The sequence below is a fragment of the Salmo salar genome, chromosome 01 (genome assembly GCF_965601325.2).
Source record: "Salmo salar chromosome 01, fSalSal1, whole genome shotgun sequence".
Lineage (NCBI taxonomy): Eukaryota > Metazoa > Chordata > Actinopteri > Salmoniformes > Salmonidae > Salmo > Salmo salar.
The window spans coordinates 73,441,453-73,448,905 of NC_138291.1; positions in this window are offsets into that span (position 1 = coordinate 73,441,453).

Here is a 7,453-nt window from a genome sequence, read left to right on the forward strand (position 1 = left end):
AGAAGCATCAATCTATATAGAGCAAGCGTGACTAAATTCAAGCCCTGTAACTTTGCTCACAGCAACCTCCTTCGATTGTCTCGTCTGGCTGCCACGAAAAGCCCCCACCTGCTGATCTGCACTATGTGTGTGCGTGCCACTGCCGATGTACTTTGCTGGACATGCTAGCTCTTCTCGGCGGAGCATCATTACTTCAAACACATTCCGTCGTGGTGTTATCGGTTGGCCTACTACTACTGGTAGTACCAGTAAAATGTAAATTATAAATCGTAAATCACCATACAGCTGACACACTTCGATTTCATCAATCATTGTGAGTTTAATTTGGTTGTCCAAAATACTATCAGCTTGCACTGCGTCTTCGCTGATGAATGTCCTGATCTCTGGCCAGTCAATTGGTTAAATGACATTGTTGTTTCGTCTATTAATCTATTAATCACTTCTAATAGATGAATCAGCTTAACATGCTGACCAGACCGGACCCGTCGTGTGCGCGAGCGTTGCAAAATACATTTAGAAATCCATGTTATTCAATCATTGCACCCACACTGCTCGCGTGCGCCAATGAGCGTCTGCGATGCCAAGGGCTAAAATAGAACTCCTTTCTATTTCTGACGCAGATCGTGCTGCAAGTCCTGCCTCTTCCATCTCCTCATTGGTTTATAGAAGCAGGTACCCACGTGCCATGTCCTCATTGGTTATACCCACGTGGGTGATTGAAAGACGAACTGTTTTGCTGGTTGTCGTGGTAATACTATGAAAGTGTAGATGCCAATCACCATATAAGTTCAAAGATGAAAAAGTCTGGAAGGAGGAGAGATGACTAGAAATGATTCGGTTGACAGTTTATGTGTGGATTATTTGTCGGAGTAGAGGACCTTGTGCATTTCAGGTAAAATAACAACTCAATGTTTATATTCCAGGACAAATTAGCTAGCAACAGCAAGCTAGCTAAATAGGACAAATTAGCTACCAAATGCAAGCTAACTAGCTAAATTGCCATACATGTTTAATGCTTTTCGACCTGTCCCCAAATTAATGTCATTAGTTTGTTTTGATATTTTAACCTGTGTGTCGTAATCGCGTTTGGTGTAGGGGGACAAAATAAATTCATGCAAGATAGCGCACGATGCCGCACGCGCACAGCCGGTTTGGGTTCCGTGTCAGCCATGAATGCCTGAGAGAGAAACGAAAGATCTGCACGTCGCCTGCAGGTGCGAGCGTGTGTGTTTCACTGTCCAATCTGAGGCTTGAACATGATCTGAGCAGGTGATCTGAGGCTGTTTGGTCTCTTGGGCGTGAACTTGGGAAAAGCCTCAAGGGAGAGCAGACAGTGCATAATAAACAAAGAGCCGCATATATTGGCCAAAAAATAACATATCTGATAAAAAAAATTATTCGGTGTGTGGAGAAAAGTTAGGCGGGGCATCCGATAAACAGTAATTCAACTGTGTCCGGCCTTATCTATTTTTTTACTTAACACTTATTTATTTTATTAACTTCTTAAAGCATTGTTGGTTAAGGGCTCGTAAGTAAGCATTTCACTGTAAGGCCTACACCTGTTGTACGCATGTGACAAATAAAATTTGATTTGATTTGATTTTAGGGAGATCAGAGCAGGGTAGGGCCTACTCTTTGGCTGGTCCAGTCAGTGTGCCCCCTTCGCAAAATAACGCTGACAGATCTTTTAATAAATAATTATGATAAACCGTGGGCTTAAAAATATTAGTCATTAAGTTTAGTCATTCATTTTGTCAATAATCAAGGATAAAAGATGAGTTTCCCATTAGTAATTAACAGTTGGAGGGCCATTAAAATAGATTTGTTCCCCAGTCGTATGTGGTAAACATAGAGATTGATAGAGATATCATCTTTATATGTGTCCCATTATGGCGTCGACGAGAGCACCTACAGCACCATTGAGGCCATCCCCATTTTGAAGTAGTACATTTTCTTCTACTACTTCTATGAGTTAGCAAACAAACTAAATGGTTCATACTGTCATCTAGAGTGTGTTGTTTGAACAGATATACATCCAAGGATGCCGATTTATTTACTGCCAGCTACAGTTATGGAATGTTTGCTCACAAGTATAATTAATTGGCTGATCCCTCGTGATGACCCGGATGGAATCATGAGATCTCTGAAAACTCGAAAGAGTTGTTTTTGTAAGCCTCTCGTTCATATGTTGTACACCATTGGAGTTTGGAGTTGTCATTTGTGATTGAGACTTGCAAACATGTGCTTTAAACAATTTACATTTGTTGATTGCTAGACATACAAATTACATTATTTCTTGATACATTTAAAACGAGGTCTAGTTGAGGCTGCAACCAGACTAGATTGTGAACTACGCTTGGTGTAATGCATTGCTTGACTCTTCCGCTGCGCTGTCATTTGCCACATACTTTTAATTGCGAAGAAGGAAATAACGTCCGGGGGTGTAATGTTTGGCCGTAGCAAGTAGTCTGGGTAGCTAGGCAAGGTGGTAAGCACAGTCAATCGCGAACTACAGCCCCCAAAATGATTCATTCTCGAGTTTGAGTTTGTTGAGCAGAGGCTGTGTGCTTTTGTTCTACGAAGCTGTGTCCATCATAACATTCAATAATCAAGTAATTGCAGACACCATGCAATCAATTATGAGTTCTTCTTTATGCTATTAATTTATTTTCCTGCATTCATATGACAGACCGTTGGTGGTCGGAGCACCTCTCTGGAGCCGCTGAACCGGAGGAGCGTGTAATAATCCTGCTGTAGGACTCATTGCGGGCAGCACTAGCAGATCAAACGAAAGACTAAAATGAACGAGTCATTCAGAAAATCATATCATGAAGTCAGTAAAGAGTAATTCAAAAGAAATTAATCATTTGCAAAACTCACATCACTAATGTCTATCCCAAAACAGATTTTATCCATCTACAGTCCTCTATCCAACTCTATGATGGTAAATGCCCACTTCTCACTACAAACACAGCATGAATATATGAACGATGCCTCTGGTTTCAGCTACACAGAGTGACATCATCCAGACGTAAAAGTCATCAAGGCAAAGGGTGGCTACTTTGAAAAATCTCAAATATAAAATATATTTTGATTTGTTTAACACTTTTTTGGGTACTACATGATTCCATATGTGCAATTCCATAGTTTTTTCATAGTGTTGATGTCTTCACTATTATTCTACAATGTAGAAAAAGAAAAACCCTGGAATGAGTAGGTGTGTCCAAACTTTTGACTGCTACTGTATATCCGAACTTGTTCTCTAGCAGATTAGTAAGAATGGCTCACCTCGTGTTCAAGAATGGCCTTTTTCCCTTCATTCAGATTACAACCTCTCAGTTTCAGTTATTTGAAATATTATTATATTTATATTATATGGGGGGTACAACCATCCCAGCTCTGCAGATTTTGCTGCAAAGAGACAGAATTATTAGATGGTACTGCCCATATGTAGCTTGTTTTTGGTTGCAGGTTCAGGAATGGCTGAAAAATTGCAACATTTACCTGGAGTTAACTCTGCAAAAACACTGCTGTGTGATTTGAAAAGTCATAGTCAATCGATCAATAATATAATAATACTCTTACCAAAAATGTTTATCCTTAATTTGCAATCTATAGAAACTATGAAAATAGAAAGGTTCAGAACTTTTGTGAAACATCACAGCACAGTGGAAAAATATATGGCAAATATAAATCAAACTGGATGGTCTTCAGAGATAGATGGGAGGGGTTGAGTGTAGCTGAAAACTGGGACTAAAAACAAACCAAATATACTGTGTCCTTAAAATGTATATAGTGTATGTATGAACTGGAAGTAGAAGCCTAAATATTGTTGTCCATTAGTTTATTCCAATTAGGGGAGGGGTGTCAGGGTTAGGAGAAAATAATAAAGAAGGAAAATATATTAAACAAATATATGTATAAAATAATATATATATATTTACCCCAAAATGGGGTAAAAAATAAAGAAAAACCCTTGAATGGGTAGGTGTGTCCAAACATGTGACTGGTACTGTATGCGTATACATATGCATTGGATGTGATTGACATTGGAAGATATAATTTTCTCAGTTGTATTTCCAACTGAAAAGTAAAAGGTTCTGACAGTCATTCTAGAGGTAGCCTTTTGTACTCCCTGCTCAAGCACAATAGTTGATTTGAAGCACTTTTCATTATGTGGAACGTTTCCATAAAGCCGATAGAAGTGATAGGTTAGCTCCAAACCAACTCATCACATAGTATATGTAATACATTATGTATGTAGATGACTATATTTAAATTCAGAGCTGACCGAACTCCATTTATTTTCTATTTGGTGTAATATGTTTAGAATGTCAACAAAAGCATTAACTGCTCAAAATGGAAAGAAAACAATAGTTGGTATGAAGCATTATTTTGTTCACCTCAGAAAACAGAGTTCTTTTGACAGCCCTATTGAGTCTCTTTTTTTCTGTATCTGTTGTTGTGTTTTTGTGCATCCTCACATGTGGGTTGCGTGTGTTCTGCAGAAGTTTCCAATATGGGGGCAAATGCGTGGGTGGAGGGAAAGGGGAGGGTTCTCTCTGTGGTTGGTATCCCCAGAATAACCCTCATGCAGTGAGAGAGAGAGAGAGAGAGAGAGAGAGAAGAAAGAAAGAAAGAAAGAAAGAAAGAAAGAAAGAAAGAAAGAAAGAAAGAAAGAAAGAAAGAAAGAAAGAAAGAAAGAAAGAAAGAAAGAAAGAAAGAAAGAAAGAAAGAGAAGCAATCACAAGGTGGATTCAGGCTACTGCACATGGAGGACACATTTCCTGTTTTGTGACAAATGTCCTGTTCTGTACCGAACCGTGGTATCAGGCTTTCCATCTGGCACCATGACAAAGAACCACAACAAGACCAAGAACCCCCACCCCATCAATCCCACCAATGCACAACCAACACACATAGTAAAACCTTCAGGAACTTGAAGTGGGGCTAGTGGTCTTGGTATATATATATATATATATATATATACACACACACACACACACACACACACACACACACACACACACACACACACACACACATATATATACTGCTCAAAAAAATAAAGGGAACACTTAAACAACACATCGTAGATCTGAATGAAAGAAATAATCTTATTAAATACTTTTTTCTTTACATAGTTGAATGTGCTGACAACAAAATCACACAAAAATAATCAATGGAAATCCAATTTATCAACCCATGGAGGTCTGGATTTGGAGTCACACTCAAAATGAAAGTGGAAAACCACACTACAGGCTGATCCAACTTTGATGTAATGTCCTTAAAACAAGTCAAAATGAGGCTCAGTAGTGTGTGTGGCCTCCACGTGCCTGTATGACCTCCCTACAACGCCTGGGCATGCTCCTGATGAGGTGGTCGGATGGTCTCCTGAGGGATCTCCTCCCAGACCTGGACTAAAGCATCCACCAACTCCTGGACAGTCTGTGGTGCAACGTGGCGTTGGTGGATGGAGCGAGACATGATGTCCCAGATGTGCTCAATTGGATTCAGGTCTGGGGAACGGGCGGGCCAGTCCATAGCATCAATGCCTTCCTCTTGCAGGAACTGCTGACACACTCCAGCCACATGAGGTCTAGCATTGTCTTGCATTAGGAGGAACCCAGGGCCAACCACACCAGCATATGGTCTCACAAGGGGTCTGAGGATCTCATCTCGGTACCTAATGGCAGTCAGGCTACCTCTGGCGAGCACATGGAGGGCTGTGCGGCCCCCCAAAGAAATGCCACCCCACACCATGACTGACCCACCGCCAAACCGGTCATGCTGGAGGATGTTGCAGGCAGCAGAACGTTCTCCACGGCGTCTCCAGACTCTGTCATGTCTGTCACGTGCTCAGTGTGAACCTGCTTTCATCTGTGAAGAGCACAGGGCGCCAGTGGCGAATTTGCCAATCTTGGTGTTCTCTGGCAAATGCCAAACGTCCTGCACGGTGTTGGGCTGTAAGCACAACCCCCACCTGTGGACGTCGGGCCCTCATACCACCCTCATGGAGTCTGTTTCTGACCGTTTGAGCAGACACATGCACATTTGTGGCCTGCTGGAGGTCATTTTGCAGGGCTCTGGCAGTGCTTCTCCTGCTCCTCCTTGCACAAAGGCGGAGGTAGCGGTCCTGCTGCTGGGTTGTTTCCCTCCTACGGCCTCCTCCACGTCTCCTGATGTACTGGCCTGTCTCCTGGTAGCGCCTCCATGCTCTGGACACTACGCTGACAGACACAGCAAACCTTCTTGCCACAGCTCGCATTGATGTGCCATCCTGGATGAGCTGCACTACCTGAGCCACTTGTGTGGGTTGTAGACTCCGTCTCATGCTACCACTAGAGTGAAAGCACCGCCAGCATTCAAAAGTGACCAAAACATCAGCCAGGAAGCATAGGAACTGAGAAGTGGTCTGTGGTCCCCACCCGCAGAACCACTCCTTTATTGGGGGTGTCTTGCTAATTGCCTATAATTTCCACCTGTTGTCTATTCCATTTGCACAACAGCATGTGAAATGTATTGTCAATCAGTGTTGCTTCCTAAGTGGACAGTTTGATTTCACAGAAGTGTGATTGACTTGGAGTTACATTGTGTTGTTTAAGTGTTCCCTTTATTTTTTGGAGCAGTGTATGTATATATATATATATATATATATTCGGGCCATGTGGCCAGTTTTAGCCATTTGTAGAGCGTCAGACATACAATCAGGGTTACAGTGCCTTCAGAAAGTATTCACACTCCTTGACTTTTTCCACATTTTGTTGTGTTACAGCCGGAATTTAAAATTGATTAAATATATATTTTTTTCTTCACTGGTTTACCCATAATGTCAAAGCGGAATTATGTTTTTCCCAATTTTTACAAATGAATAATAGATGAAGAGCTTAAATGTTTTAAGTCAATAAGTAGTCAACCCCTTTGTTATGGCAAGCCTAAATAAGTTCAGGCGTAAAAATATGCTTAACCTGTTGGGGCTAGGGGGCAGTATTTTCACGGCTGGATAAAAAAACGTACCCGATTTAATCTGGTTACTAATCCTACCCAGTAACTAGAATATGCATATACTTATTATATATGGATAGAAAACACCCTAAAGTTTCTAAAACTGTTTGAATGGTGTCTGTGAGTATAACAGAACTCATTTGGCAGGCAAAACCCTGAGACATTTTCTGACAGGAAGTGGATACCTGATGTGTTGAATTACCTTTAACCAGTCACATAATAAGTTGCATCGACTCACTTTGTGTGCAATAATAGTGATTAACATGCTTTTTGAATGATTACCTCATCTATGTACTCCACACATACAATTATCTATAAGCTCCCTCAGCCGAGCAGTACATTTCAAACACAGATTCAACCATAAAGCCAAGGGCGGTTTTTGAATGCCTCGCAAATAAGGGTAAATGGATAACAAAATTGCAGACAATGAATATCCCTTTGAGCATAA